The following is a 16,015-nucleotide window of genomic DNA, read 5'->3' on the forward strand; positions in this document are numbered from 1 at the left end:
GAATTGTATGGAAACGTCTAGTAGTGATTGATAACATTATTATTTGAACAGCCAATCCTCGTAGCCTGCTCTCCTCTGGATAGAGATTCAACTGAAACTGATTAAGCGCAGGCACGTCTGCAGCTACCAGAAATTCTGATAAATTCACTTAACCAACTGCATGTCTAAAATTTATAGAACTGCGAAATATTGGAATACTTGTTGCGAAAGCTAGACTATCACCCACGTGGCGATGATAGATTAATTGAGAATTGACGCTTTCAAAAGTACAGGATTCCTACCAATTTATGATTGTTCGTGAAACATTCGCGGACTACCAGCACTCTCACACATCAATGTATAGTTACTTACTATGAACTAATTACATGCCGTACGATCTATGTAGATACAAATAAGGCTCCTATTTAGCTACAAGATATTTGTTCGTTCGTTCTTTTATAAAGAAACACAAAAGCGCTTAACATCATAACTACAGATTAAACTCAAAGCGAATCATCTTATAAAGACGAACAGAATTAAAAAAGAAACTGCCAACATTTAATTGAAAACTCAATTGTCGTAAAACCACAAATGAGCAACAAACCATCTTGTCAATTAGATCAATATTGCAAACTGTCGAGTAAGATTCCACATAATTTTCTTCAACGCCAAAGAGATCTTGTAAGGCTATAAAAAGCTCGGCTTCACAGAATCGCGAGCAAAAAAGATATCCAATTAGCTAGTGGAACGGCCACGAGAATAGATATAAAATATTCAAGCGTCGCAAGCCTTCGTTTCGTTACTGCTTTGAGCACGAACCGTGAGAAAAACTAAACGTTTGTCTGTACCCCGTATGAAGTTACAACGACAATTTGTTTAGTTGCACTGAATTTTAACAGCTGTTCTGTGTTTGTTGGAATGAGTTTGGTGATACATGTGATCGTATTTCTGGCTTTTAAGTGCCTTTGTAGTGTTTTTTTTCTGCTTTTGGAGCGATGTATACGATACAGCAACATTTGGATAGGACCTATTGTTTAGCGCGAAGTTAGAGCGGCTATTATTTTTAAAAGCTTGCGTGGATGTATTTTTTCAACTATTTGTAACTTACCTAAACTTTTCCCCCTTAGTCATGAACACATGAAGGGGACAAAAAAAATCATGAAATAGTACCAAATAAATGCATTCTCTTAGCCAAACTCAGCTAAGCTTAGCTTAACCTAACTTACTTCGCCAAAGGTAATGAAATCGGTCATAAAAGTGATCGATCTAGCCGTGTCAAACTACAACTTTCATTAATATTGAGAATTACATGTGCGTAATTTAAAAAGCGTAAGCATAATTCTATTTTATTAACGAAATCCCTTCACAAATTCAACAGTAACGTTCCTAACGTGCCTTATGTATAATCGCTACAACATTGATTTGAAATAGAGTGAAATTGTTGTTAGTGCGAACTCCACATTCCATCATTCCATTAGGCACAATCAATAATGCAAACGATTTAATGCTCGCTACCAAATACTCACTCACTCACTGAATGAATGAACTTTAATATTCATATTTATAATATGATTTACACTTGTTTATAATCAGTTGACAGAATTTAATAAACAATCCGAATTATTTAAAAAATCGGTAGCATTTCGTATTTAAAATATTTAAAGGTCGTTGCCCTCTGTAAGCGATTTAAAAACGGCACTGAATTATATTTTTTAGAAACAATTAGACTATAACTGACTGTTATACGGCGCATTAGATTCGTAATGAGTTGTCAAAACATCCCTCGAGTTATTGTTGTTTGTTTGTCGTATGGTTAGTGGTCAACCTAGTGTCAAATTTGTTCAAGCCGCCCGAGAGGCCTTTTACATGGCTTAACGACTGTTATCTTAGTAGGCAACTCCGAAGCGAGGAGATGCCCCGCTCAAATACCAATACGCGGTCACCCATCTATGGAATGACCGCGCCAACGGTCGCTTAACCCACAGATCGTTTCCCAACCGCTGAGTGCAACTGGCTATAGGCTCGTATTATTGCATCCAACTTATATAAAATCTCATCTATATACGTAGATCGCATGAAAAGCGAAAATTCAGGGGTCAAGAATTCCATTAGCCGTGCTTGCTACATCATTTTAAAGGGTACATTTTTCCCGTCGTGGGTGCGGTCGCTTGCGTTTTACTTTAATATTAAAAGCCTTGAGATAATTGAAATCCTCCATGATTCTCTACCCGCTGGAGGGGATAATGAAGATGTAACTTTCACGACTTACCTTAGCCTTTCCGTCTTGCTAATTGAAAATTTCCCTTTGAAAATGTATACAAAATAATTGAATATTAAAATCAATGAGTAGCAGATCGCGTACAATATTCGAAAACAATTAATTCTCTTTTGTTCGCTTCAAATATAATTTGATAAATGAATTGAACCGTGATTTTGAATTTGCTTTGGTTTTGTAATTAAATATTTGAATCGGAAGTTTTGCATTAATTCTAAAATGAGTTTACTATTATTGGAAATATGTTTATTTCGAACTTTATTACGGACTGGTATTTATTAATAAAGTATATGAATTATTTTCGACAAAATAGGAAATCTCTTTAGGAAGAAAATAAATAAGCTTTTTCCTGACATCACAAAGCAGCTTTTAATAGCATCTACAAAGGCTTTTTTAAAGGCCTGTCTGAACAGATAAGGGCTGACTAAGTATTTTTATAAATTAATAAAGTTTGATTCTAACCTAACCCATAAATATAGAAAAATATAGCTCAGTTTTACAATTTTCTAATTAATTTGAAAAAATTGCTCAGTTTCCTAAATCAAGTATCGGAATCTCTACCACAGAGCCTTAACCATTGAAAAGTTATAAAATAATTTATTCAAATCACAAATACATTGCGTCGTCAGTTCGTTATTAAAATCCCGGTCTCGTAACACCCGATCCATGTAACGCGATGTGAAAAAACACTCGTGTCGCAAGGGTTCGAACGAGTGATATAATTTATTGCTAGAACGTTTTAACGTTGCAAACGTAATATGACAGTATGTTTGACGTTATTGTTCATAAAAAACTGGCGTATTCAATAAGTTTTGTATGGCAGTTGAATTCCAATGATGTTTAAGGGCGCACGTTTCAATAACTGCTGGGAGAATGTTTGATCAGCTGGCTTTTGCGCTTGAGAGAGCTTTTGCTGGTTACAAAGGACGCTAAGATATATTGTTACTTTTTTGACCATGTGGTTTCGATTATAACACACTTATTTGAGCAATAATGTAGGTATGTATAGAGAATCTGTTAACATATGATCAGTATCTACGAAGAATCTAAAAATTATTCCTCGAATTCAGTAATAATACAATACCGTCAAATACAAGTATTTGACGGTACAAAAATGAGCTCCAAGCAAAAGCCAAAAATGGTGAAAAACTAAGTGGGAATATTTTAACGAATACCTTTATGTTTTCATTCTTTACAGTTTTAAAACGCTGTATTTATCCGTCGATTGCGATTATCACGAAGTACGAAGGAAATCTTATTTTATTGTACTACAAAAGCTTCAAGTAATATCTCGAGAAGTTTTTATTTTTAATAGTATTGGAAATGTTGATTACCTGCTATTGGAAAAACAATTTCCGATGTCTGTCTTTTTAAATGTTATTGGAAAATTATTACTTTTATTATAGAACTTTATTTTATATTCCGATTGTTCTTTAATATTTGGTTTTATTTTCTGTAATTTTTTCTCAGGAGAGGAGGAACAGCGCCCTACGGCCATGCCCAACATTTCACCGGTAATCCTACTAATATTATAAATGCGAAAGTTTGTGAGTACATATGTATGTATGGATGTTTGTAACTCTTTCACGCAAATACTATTGATCCAATAACGATGCAATTTGTATGTAGGTAGCTTAAAACCCAGAATAACACACAGGCTACTTTTTATCCCGGAGTTTCCGAGAGATCGGGATTTACACGGGAAGGGTTTCCGTGCGGACGAAGTCGCGGGCGGCCTCTAGTAGTATTCATGTTTTACATTACATCAGAACAGAACAATGATCTCCTAAACCGCAGTTTTCTACTTACTATTTAGCTCCAAGAACATCTATAACATAATACCAGCGAAGTTAAAAAAACTCTTCATGATTGAATACAATACTTATGTTATTACCATTAAGGAAGCGACCACTTATATTTCAATCAAGCGGTCATTTCCATTACGCAAGTTTCAAAGCTCAAAATCTACCTATCCAAGGTTTATGTATGTTATCCTTGGACAGGGATCAGTTAAGTAATCCGCAACAATCACGATCCCGGGTAATCCGGGGATAAATTACGGATAATACCGAGATCACCCGGATCTTTTAAACTTTGGTGCGACGTGGAATTTTACTGTCATTTTGCTTGTTCAAGTTGCAATTAAAGTTTTAACTTGTGGAGAAGAAAGTAGAGATCTAGGATAAATAACATGTATAAGAACACACAAGTTTCTTCCCACGTTTTCGAAACAAATTAAAGTAATTTAACCTACATTTCCTAAGTGACAACCACAGGGATCGACTTTTAAACTTGAACATGACCTCCGAAGTACGAGGAAACAATTGTCTTTTAGTTTAATTTCCACCACCACACCTATCCGTGTCCTTGGTAAAGGTTATTGAACCTACTTATCGTTTGCCGTAAGATGAACGCAACTGTCTACGAGTGTCTGAAAATTATTTATCGAGTGCTTCCGTGCCTCGACCTGATGAATTTTAACGCTTGCTGATCACGAAGTCTCGGTTTCGATCCCCGAGTCGGACAAAAGTGTATAATAAGCGTGATGTTATGCAATAACAATAAAAAATATGTATGTATTTTTATTGGCCTGGCTTAAATTCATAGACGATAGTTATCCCGGCATTACTTGTCATTGCCTTTTCACATACCATATCAAAATCTACTAATTTATTCATTCAAGTCAAAATTATGATAGTCGTGTGGTACAATTATACTGAATCTACCACTCGGTCCGAAATTAAAAGTAAACGTTCTACAAAAAGGGGTAGAAAGTTCCATCAAACTGCTCCCCTATCAATCGAGATAGTCTCGATGGCGGGTAGTAAAATACAAGTGGAATTCATCGGACAACGGTCCGCTAAACTAATCAAGGTCCACGATGAACGAGACGAAGATCGAACACGATGCCTAACTGTTAGGGTAATGGTGCACTGGGCACTGAATCTAGAGGAAAAACGATATTTTATGAAGAAAATTTGATATTTCACGTAAAAAATGAGTTTGATGAAGCCTTTCTTAAGGTGTTACGTGCCTTTATGCAGTCATACTAGAGAGTCTATATATGGGGGAAATACAGCTCTAGGACAAATATAATTTTATCGTATCAGGTCGATAGGAAAATATAGAATGCATTCGATTCTAAATATAATTGTGAGGCATCTCCCTATATTTTGAAAATGTTTCATTTTCATTTCTCTTCTGCAATGGAATGTTATAATGTTCTTACGTGAATAATCAGCTTACATGTTGTCTGAGACGACGATACATACCTGTAACAAATAAAAAAACACATTAATAACTAGCTTTTCCCGGAATTACCACACAGATAGCAGCGAAAGATTCGATGCTAGATATGCAATCAATTTCTCTAAAATATTTTGTTATTTATCCAAACAAAACAGGCGAGGGGAGTTACGAAAGCATGTAAGTTCTAATAGCCAAGATATTAGTTCATTTAATTTCACTAACATAAAATCTTTCATTACACCAAGCTATGCTTTATGAAGTAAATCGTCCAAAGACTAATAATTTATAGAGGAGATTTAAACTTAATAACTCTCGATTAATAAGACTCGAAGGAAGAAAAAGATTGAATACCTAATTACCTTTGCACCGTTCCTAGTGATTGCACGGGAATTTTACTTAATCACATTTAATTAAAGGAACGGACATTGAAGATAAATTTTAAAATGGCGGATGCGACAGGAAAATCATTCAAATTATTATGTTTAAGCCTTTAATAATTCTGGTAATTTGTGATGAATAAAAAAGTTAACTATGTTTAAGGTGTTTTTAGTGGTTTGATTTAATTCCGGAAAAAAATAACAATATGGATATATAAATAATAATAATAGCCTTTCGTGTTTCCGCTTTCTGAAGCTTTTTTGAGGCAACCGCAAACGTAACATTTGCATAAGCTTCCCAATCAGCAATTTTGGCTCTCAAAGTTGAGGTACCTGTGCTGTATCCAGCTGATTCCAGATAAAATTTACGATGTTAAGCAGGCTAAAATACCTATTTTCGAAAACTACGTATATTTGACAAAAACATGAGTTTCATAAGGTCGATAGCAAAAATATACGTTAGTGAAGTAGTAATACAAAAAATTCAGTATTAATTAATAATAAAAACAGATAATATTATTGTTAACTTCAATTGGAGTTCCACGTATTATTGATAAAAGGCTTATTCGATGTGCCAACAATTTGTTTTGCAGAGATGTTAACATTTGCACTGAATTATGAATTTTGAATTGATAGACAAGTATTTTCCATTTGGGGATTAGTTAGCGTTTTACAGTCAAATAAGTAAATACGTCAAATGTTTTTGAAATATGTGTACGTGGATTAAATATAGTTAGCGCTTTACAGTCAAATAAGCAAATAAGTAAAATGCTTTTTGCAGTGCAGTTTGCTTTTCCTCTTATGTTGTGAACTAACAATTTATTTTTATATTTAAATATTATACAGAAGTACGTATTTAAAGCATCCTTTATATATATTTTTGTTAAAATAACATAAAAACTAAATCAATATCAGTACCTTGTACTGGTATTTATTTATAAAAGTCTAAGCTTAACTTACAATGTGGGACCGGTGCCTATAAAAAAGATGTAATGTGTTTAATGGAACAAAATGTCTTATAAAACAATTCCTAAATCATAATATAAGATTATTATATTTAGAAATTCAAATGTCGCAAAATTAACTCCACAATACTTAAATTATTTTCATAGATAAATCATTCCATAGATGTACCGATTTTAAATACTGTAAATATTATAGCCTATCATCACATTTACACAAGCTTAAAAAATATAAGGCCACTCAAAATACCACCTACTTTACAAAAGTAAAATAAAAACTCTATGATAAAATACACGGGTTAATATCGCAAACACGGAAGGATAATCTTAAACTAAAGATCAACAACGGATCCCTTGTTTTAACTCCGGTTATGAATACCCTCAATATTGATAGGCTCCGACCTTTTTAGGATTCACTGGTTACAATATATTGGTTACAACGTATTCGGTTGCAGGGTCAGTTCATGTTAATATGGAATATAATTTTATACTGTTTGACCCTTGGTTAACAAAATTAGTTAACATATATACACACATGCATACATACATACATACATACATACATGCAGACACACATACATACATTCATGCAAACAAACATTCATACATTAAATCACGCTTTCTTCCCATAGGCAAGAAGAGATCTTTACAAACTTCTTTTGCTTCGTTCATCCATACATCTTGTCATAGAAGACGCGCTAATCAGAATGTTTCAATACAGAATTTGTAACTAGTAGTTCTGGCCTTTAGCCTGTGTCTCATAAATGATATTATTATTACTTACGATGCAAAAGTAAAACAGTTTTGATTTTCTGATGTTTAGGTCACCGGTTGACCCATTCGTAGATCCGCCAAGACAATCTTTAAAATGACTTTAAACGTTTGTCTCTATAGAAAATTCTTGGCAATAAATATCCAATACTCGATATTCGGAGAGTGTATGAAAGTGGTTCCTCAGCTCGTCGAATTCTATAAAGTAAATTTTCGGTTATAAAAATAAACTATTTTATATGTCTGGCCAGCACGAATGTAGTCCAGATTTAATTAAATTTCCGACTTAGTATTTAATTTAGTTTTAGCAAAGGACATTTTCTCGTATTGCACTGGAAACCTAAGAAATGCAAGCAAATTAAGAAACTTTATGTGAAAGTCCGAACGAAAGCTTACAAACTACGTTAAAGGTTTAACTTGGAAAGTCAAAAAGTTTATTTTAAATAATAAATAAATACTATTTTGACATACAACTTTTCACGATAGTTGTAGATTCGGTTCCAAAAGGGTGAAATAGTCAATAATACCCTTAATAGTGGTATGATACAGGTTTAAGTGTAATATGAATAGGAAGGTATGAAGCTACAAAGGACTACTGAAACCAACCTTTTTTTTTCACTAGTTACTGTCGCACTGCTGGCTAAGGATCTCCTTCTTCTTCTTCTTAGCGTGTCGATGGCAAACAAATTATAATATTAATTTAAAATAGTGTATAACACTTTCTGTCTTGCTATACACTGCCAGCCCAGTATTCAGCTACGTGTATAGCGTTTTCTGTACAGCTCATAAGGATCTCCTAAACGATTATTACAAGAACAAATACGATATTATATGCGCTTGTAATTTTTACTTCAGACAGTGGACATCCCGCATGTTACTTGTGCTATAAGAATCTATACTAATATTATAAAGCTGAAGAGTTTTTTTTGTTTGTTTGTTTGTTTGTTTTAACGCGCTAATCAGAAGCTACTGGTCCGATTTGAAAAAATATTTCAGTGTTAGATAGCCCATTTATCGAGAAAGGCTATAGGTTATGTATCATCACGCTACGACCAAAACGAGCAGAGTACCAGTGAAAAATGTCACAAAAACGGGGAAAATTATGACCCATTCTCTCTTATGTGACGCAAGCGAAGTTGCGTGGGTCAGCTAGTATAGAATAAAAACCTTACAGAACGGTTCAGAATCCATTATATCCAAATGGTTTAGTGTACAACGGTCTTAATAGTGGAAACGGAGCTTTTTGATGGATTACAGGAGAAAAGTTACCGCATCACTACCCACTGAAATTAGTTTCACACAACTTATACTCATGTGTATTGTCGATGTGTGTGTGTAAGTTTACGTTGGTGTGTGAGTGTGGGTTTATGTGTAAGTGTGTGTTTGTTTGTGTCTGTGTGAGTGAGTGTTACAATAGAATAGGGATGTTACCTAATTTTTTAATCTGTTCGGTAAATTAGGAAAAAAAACTATTTTTTTATCGTAATTATCAATTACAAGGGTACATTGAGTTGAATAGCCGCATGACGTCACAGTCCCGTGTATAGGAAAATCATTAACCCGCATTCCGTAACTTTAAAGCTTTAATCTTGACTTAATTTAACTTAACTTTTTACTTTAATATCTTTATTTATATATCTTTATTTAAAGATAATCTAGATAAATCCTGCATTCCAAGACTCTATACTAAGTTGTCGGTACATCATTAAAATTTGTTTTGTTCCCCTGAAAACATCCCTATTCCTATGTACGGAAACAACTCATTCAATTTAGTTCGGACGTAAGTGAATTTCAACGTTAAATGTGCCTGTGGTAGCGTGAGTACTGTTAACAGTAATAGGAACATACTTTTACTCTCAACTAAAACTACCGTTGTTGCTGCTGTGAAATATGACTTTATAACAATGACATGAAATTTTGGTATATTTGTATGTCTGCGCTAATATTATTCGTGGCCCGTAGTCACGGGCGATGTAATTCGATCGAAACGTCGGGTGAACAAATAAGGTATCCTAACCTTTAATTTTCAATCGCTTTTAGGACCCGTTGCATTATAATATTATAATTTTATGAGTCCCGAAATGGGTCTTTAAACTTAAAATGCCTATCATCACGCAAAACTAGTGTGGCTACTTAACAAGCTTTATACGTAATGTTTAATACGATAATAATTACCTAACAAGCAGCCGAATAAGAGAAAAGGACTCTTTAAACTTAAGTGACGTAAGTGTAATTGGTTAAAGAGAAAAACAACGTTAGCATGGAAAAAAATCGTGTTTTAAAGTACCTGTTGTCGACTGTTTTGCAACCATTCCGTTTGTAAAAAAACCTTTACAAAAGTTACGAAATTACCTTCAGTTGAAAACATGGTATTGTTGCAAAACAGGCTTCCGACTTCATTGTAAATATTTACCTCTAAGGCAGGAGTTTAAGTCGGAAAAAGTCGTCAACAGACTTCTGTGGAGTTGTCGAGTCCGAATGGCTATTTCCTTTTGCAAAATGCTCGAACTTGTGCTGACTCGAAAACGTACCGAGTCGAATATAAATAAAGTCTGCTAAGTATGCTGGGAGCATTATGCACTGGGATTTTTATCAACCACAAGTCCCTGTTACTTTGGATTTTTGAGGCTTCTCGTGAATTTAGTGTATGTTCATTTTTCAGGACCTATTAAGAATTATATATATTTTAGAAATTTAGAAAGTAAATTCAAGGCATTTTGCTGTGAACTAATAGTGTTGGAATATGTAATAGCGATGTCTTGTGTAAAGCAATAACTAAGAGACCCGCTGAATTTCTAAAAGTGATCAAAATCAAGGCAATAAAATAAAATTGGACTTACGCTTTTGGAGATAATTGTTATATTGTTTTACACAAACATACATACAGAAACACAAACAAGTCTTCTCTTACTTCCAAGGAACACACTGTCTTTATTCTTTAGTTTGTAAAATAAACCGAATGAAATTCAGGAAGACATTAATGTGATAAATTAAATCGTGTGATTCAAGCCTCATTTGTAACTAGTTTAATAGAATTATCATAGTAAACACTTAGTTATTTATGTAACCAAATAAATGGCGAACCTCTCGGTACTATTAACGTTTATTGTATGAGAAAATATTAGCTCGATTGAGTCCAAATATTGGAATAGCAAATTATGTGGTTGACTATCAAACAGTGAAGCCGCAAACTATGTATGTGCACGCTAAAATTACATGAAATAAAATAGTTATTGATGCAAATAATATTGTCAAAAAATGTATGGATAAAAGTGGATTGTAATCAAAGTTTTTAAACTCTTTGTTTGTAAAATATAGTATATAATAGTAAGATGCTTATACTCAATACAATCATACTTGTGTACAATTCATATTTATGATTGCAAACCGAAATTAATTCCTTTAAAAAAGTTAGAAGCGCCAAAGCTATTAGCGACAATTAATCGCTCGTAGGCTTGTTACTATTAGGAGAATATTTAGCGCCAGTTTTACAGTTTATATAGCGTCAGATTACCTATCTGTAAAATAAAATTACAGTAAATATGTGAAAACAAGTATCAAAATAGCATTTAAAAAGCTATGCATGGATACTTAAACTGACACCCATTCTCATAGAGTCAGGCAGATACCAAAGAAGAAATATGATAGGTATTATTGAAAGTGGTGAAACTGGGTTTTATTGAGATAACAATTATGAAATAACGCTTATTGTATTCGTTTTGTAAACAATAAACATTCAAGGATTGTCAATCCTGATGATCTCGATGGAGTATTTCACGTCACTTTAAATACGTCCCCCCCATTCTTTATGTCAATGGAATAAGTCTCGGAGATTCAGAATGAATTATTGTCTATTTTGTTCGTTCATTCACTAGTAAATCTATAAATAATGTCGTTTAAATTATTGAATATCTGTGGACTACAGATGCCGTAGCTGATTAATGGGTCTGTTCATTTGATTTAATTGTTTTAAGGGTCTGTTATTTCATAAATTCAACGACTGTGAAAAGACGTCGTGAAAGTATCAATTATTTTACCTTATGATAAGAAATTCATAGAACTGTTCTCGAATCGCACTAGTAATTATAGAAATACTTATAAGTCTCGGAATTAAAATTAAACCAGCGGTTTCACATAATATGTGTGAAATATCTGCCTAAAAATAGGGTTCTACGTCATAGTAATTTATCTTATATCTTGTTATTGTAATATAGCTGAGATATTACTACACAAGAGATGACGAGAAGACTTGATAGCAAAAGCTTCAAGAATTACTTCATTACAAAGCGATGCACTAACAATATACTTGATCTCCACTTTACATAGTACATAAACAATCCACTTAAATTGTTCAGTCACTGGATACAGACGAACGGATTACATCAAAGCTAGAAACCTAATATTTTAAACAACAAATACAATCTCGTGGACGAATGTTGAGAACTCAACAATGTTGGATAACAAACGCTACAAACTATAACATTGCAAGGAGACAAATTTGCAAGGAATTTTTGTATATTGCGAATGCAATATGGGAAAAGGGATAGATATGTAGATAGGACTTGGGAAGCCGCGTCTGCAGTTATGAAATAGAAAAATGTTTGTATGTTGGTTAGTTTGTATTTCATCTATTTTGTTATTGTATGCATGTTGGTATGGGGATATAATTCGTACTGTCATTTCTGCATAGATTAAACTTCACAATAACTGCATTGTACGTGGAGTAATGTGATTTTTTTTTGAAGTTTTGATTTATCGTGAGTTTGTATCAACTGCTCTTTTTTAAGTAATCTCAAAATAATAAAAATCTAGTATTTAGTAACTTTAATGAAATGGAAAGAGCAGTGTCGTTCTTCTATTCTTTGATCGTTCTTATAATTCTTGGAACGATTTTCTTATTTCACACACGTAAGTTTAGTGTATTTACCCATGACATTCTGCGTGGATTTATAGAGGCGTAATCATCATTTTATTTATCATTTTTTACTAACTACCGAACCCCAGACGACTTCAAGTCAGGAAATAAGATTTACTGTATTTACTTCCAACTATTGTAATTTACTGCTGATTAAATTTGTTAGGGGTTTCAGTTTCTGTAACTGTCGTTGATCCTGGCTTACAGGAGTCACGGCAGCGAGAGTTTATTGGGATTAGTCTCAACAAAAAAGGGTCGATGCCGACCGTTGCAAATCCTACGTTACATTGTTTGAGGCATTGCTTTAGACAGATTCCTCAGTATCCTGCTGGTAAAATTATCAGAATCACTACTATACTACTAATTGTTTAATCGCTATAACAAATATTTTGTAACAAAAAAAATACTAAAAATAATTAATTTTATATCTTTGTAATGCATATTAGTTAAAATCCGTTTTACGGGTATTCGTTCAGCTAGCTTGCAACTATGTCATATTAAACACACACACGTAATTTTATGTTAAAGGAAAGTCAGTAACCAGGACCAACTGACAAATATAATAAATCACATAATTACCGATTTAGTTTCCACGCTTTCTGCTTTAACACTTCTAAAAAGGTAAGAGCCCAACTAGCCCACAAGCGCTATAACAAGCTGCACAATGGCCGGTTAAAGGATTTTTATAACGGCTTTGGCTCCTTTAGTAAGAAGTATAGTGGTTCTATAAGCGGCTACAGATCTCTTGTAGCGTTAAATAGGCCCATACTGTCCAGCTTATAGCTCTACATTGGATCTACAATGGATCTACAGTTGTCGTAAAAAGTAATTATAATAGTGGTACAGAGGCTCACTAACTAATACATACAGGGCTTCATACACTTTAACGCGTAATAGCTTTTATTTGTCGTTTTCTACCACAAAGGATGTGGCGCCACCTGGTGACAGAGGGGAAAAGCGCCCAAACGTATGAGAAGCGTGTTTCATACAGTTTTTATTTGCAAGTGTTGACGTGACGGCTTATCGCCTTTCCATTATGGCTTTACTTTGTATTTTTATATTGTTTTGTTGAACAATAACTTGAAAATACGAGTATATATTGTTAAAGTGGTCGTAAGATTTCGTAATTGGTATGATATGGATGTATCAATACTTTGTCACCGGTACCAGTGATTACACTTTGTTACCATTAGTTAACATATTTACCCACTACTGGCCCACTGCTGGACAAGGGTTCCTCCGGAATTATAATAAATTAGTTCAAATAAGGGCCTTTTAGAAATTCAGCAGTATGTGTTTGATATTTAATTTTTACGTATAGATAATTCCTAAATTGTATAATCACGTCATCAATTGTGTAGAATTAAATCCGCCTATTATTTAAAATAGCAAAAAAATTGAATTCTGTTCCATTTACTCAAATAAATCTCCGAAAATTGTGTGCATTTCTGCTACCATCTTTACTGCAGTATTTTGACTAGTGCTGACGATGCACTGTCAGCGTTTCGACGTCTTCACGTTGCATTAGAAAGAAATGAGTTTCAACAATCTTTTATTCTCGTCTCTGTTACTAGAAGAAATTAAATGAAATGGAGTAAAGCGTCGTTCTAATTCAACGCTATTATGCGATCGCCGCGTTCAGAGATATTTATTTGCGGACTTTTATAATCATACGAATTCGCCATATTGTGAGTAGTATATCTATTTAGACAACTTTCGCACCATTTAGTGTGTTTTTTACAAAGACAAGAAACGTCTTTAATTATTTGCATGTGATGCGATGGAGTATATGTGTAGTACATAGTTAAGACACTTTATAAGCACCAAGCCAAGTTTGATCCTTGCAAACAAATGACAATCGCATTGTTATCTTGTATTAATTGCATTCTGGAGGACATAATTTTTCCTTATTTCTTTTAGTTCGCCGGCAAGTAACACCGAAGTCAAGCAAAGCGGCCAAAATATCGGGTAACAAATATTGTATGGGAAAAAATATTTTAGCAGCGTAATCATTTTAACCATATACACATTACTTTACGTATCGTCTTGTGGCAGACTAACACGAGATGCATGTACGATAGGCAGACACACCGACATTTTGCATTCGTCGCGTTGCTCGCGTAGGAGTTAAAACAACGCCTCATTCTAGGTACTACAATTTTATTATTTCAAAGAAGCACTGAACGTGATCCGTAGACGAGTATTTGTTTTCAAACAATAGAGTTTTATTTCCATTATTATTGCACTACTAAGTATTTCTAGGCGCTGTTCTCTTGATAGCATGGCTCTCGCTTTGAGCTAGTGTTAATTAGCCAACTTCCTACAGCTTCAATGTTGTTCAGCATTGTAGATTATTTCTTATTTCTACCATTGTTTATTTTAACATTAGTGCAATAAACAGCGGTCTCGGGTTCAATTCCCAAGTCAAAGAAAGTGTTAGTGGTCTTTTTGTTATTTATATTAGATTATTCTCATTAGTATTCCAGAGTTTGATAACATGCCTTGAATATGACAATAGGCTCGCCGACTAACATTGTTAATGGCGAAACCTGGGTAAATTTTATACACCTCTGCTTGCTCCCTCTGGTATTACAGACGTGATATTATAAATGTATGTATGCAATAATTGTAAGTCATTATTATGTTATAATTTGTACGTTTGTAAAACCCTCGCAAAACACTACAACTCCCCGCTTTTCACTAGTTGGGACAAAACCACAACGATATATTTTCCTCATTATCGTTTAATAAAACTATTTTGCTATTTATTGATCAGCAATAATTAATGTAATTAGTTGATGTAGAAGACTAAACTTACTTACCTAAAACTTAATTTACTAAGAAACCAATCTAATTAAATATAATTTGCTTGTTACTTAGTAGTTATTAGGCAAAACTTTATACAGCTCAATATTAATCAAATATACAATATCAAGAATCCGATAAATTCTGAGAAGACAATCATAATATACTTCTTGAGGTCATTGAACTCGTGGAACGAATAATATGTTTTGTTCCACTATTTTCACTGATATTTTCATGTTACCTACTAAAGATATTATTTACCGGTGAGGTAAAATAAACAGGTATTTTGTTCTAGAATTCTGCTCTGAAAGCCCAATAGTCAAATTACCCGACAAACTTTCCTGTCGAGAGCAGCTGCTGATCGACAATTTTGAATGATAGAGACTATAACCGGGTTTTATTACTCTCATACGATTATGGAAATATTGAACACAGAATGTGGAATAGGATTTAACACGTTATGCTTCCAGCTCCTAGGGTCCATCAATAATTAAGTAAATGTAGATTTAAATCACGCCCATTACACTACAATCATAGAATTTTATGAATCTAGAGATGTCAATTGTATTACTAGAGGATTAGCCCTTGGTTTCTGAGGTACATATAGCGATAATTTATCTAGTCAATAGCGTTCAAACTCATATAAAAACACGCTATTGAATAGATAAAACACAGCTAAAGG

Source organism: Anticarsia gemmatalis, chromosome 17 (genome assembly GCF_050436995.1).
Source record: "Anticarsia gemmatalis isolate Benzon Research Colony breed Stoneville strain chromosome 17, ilAntGemm2 primary, whole genome shotgun sequence".
Lineage (NCBI taxonomy): Eukaryota > Metazoa > Arthropoda > Insecta > Lepidoptera > Erebidae > Anticarsia > Anticarsia gemmatalis.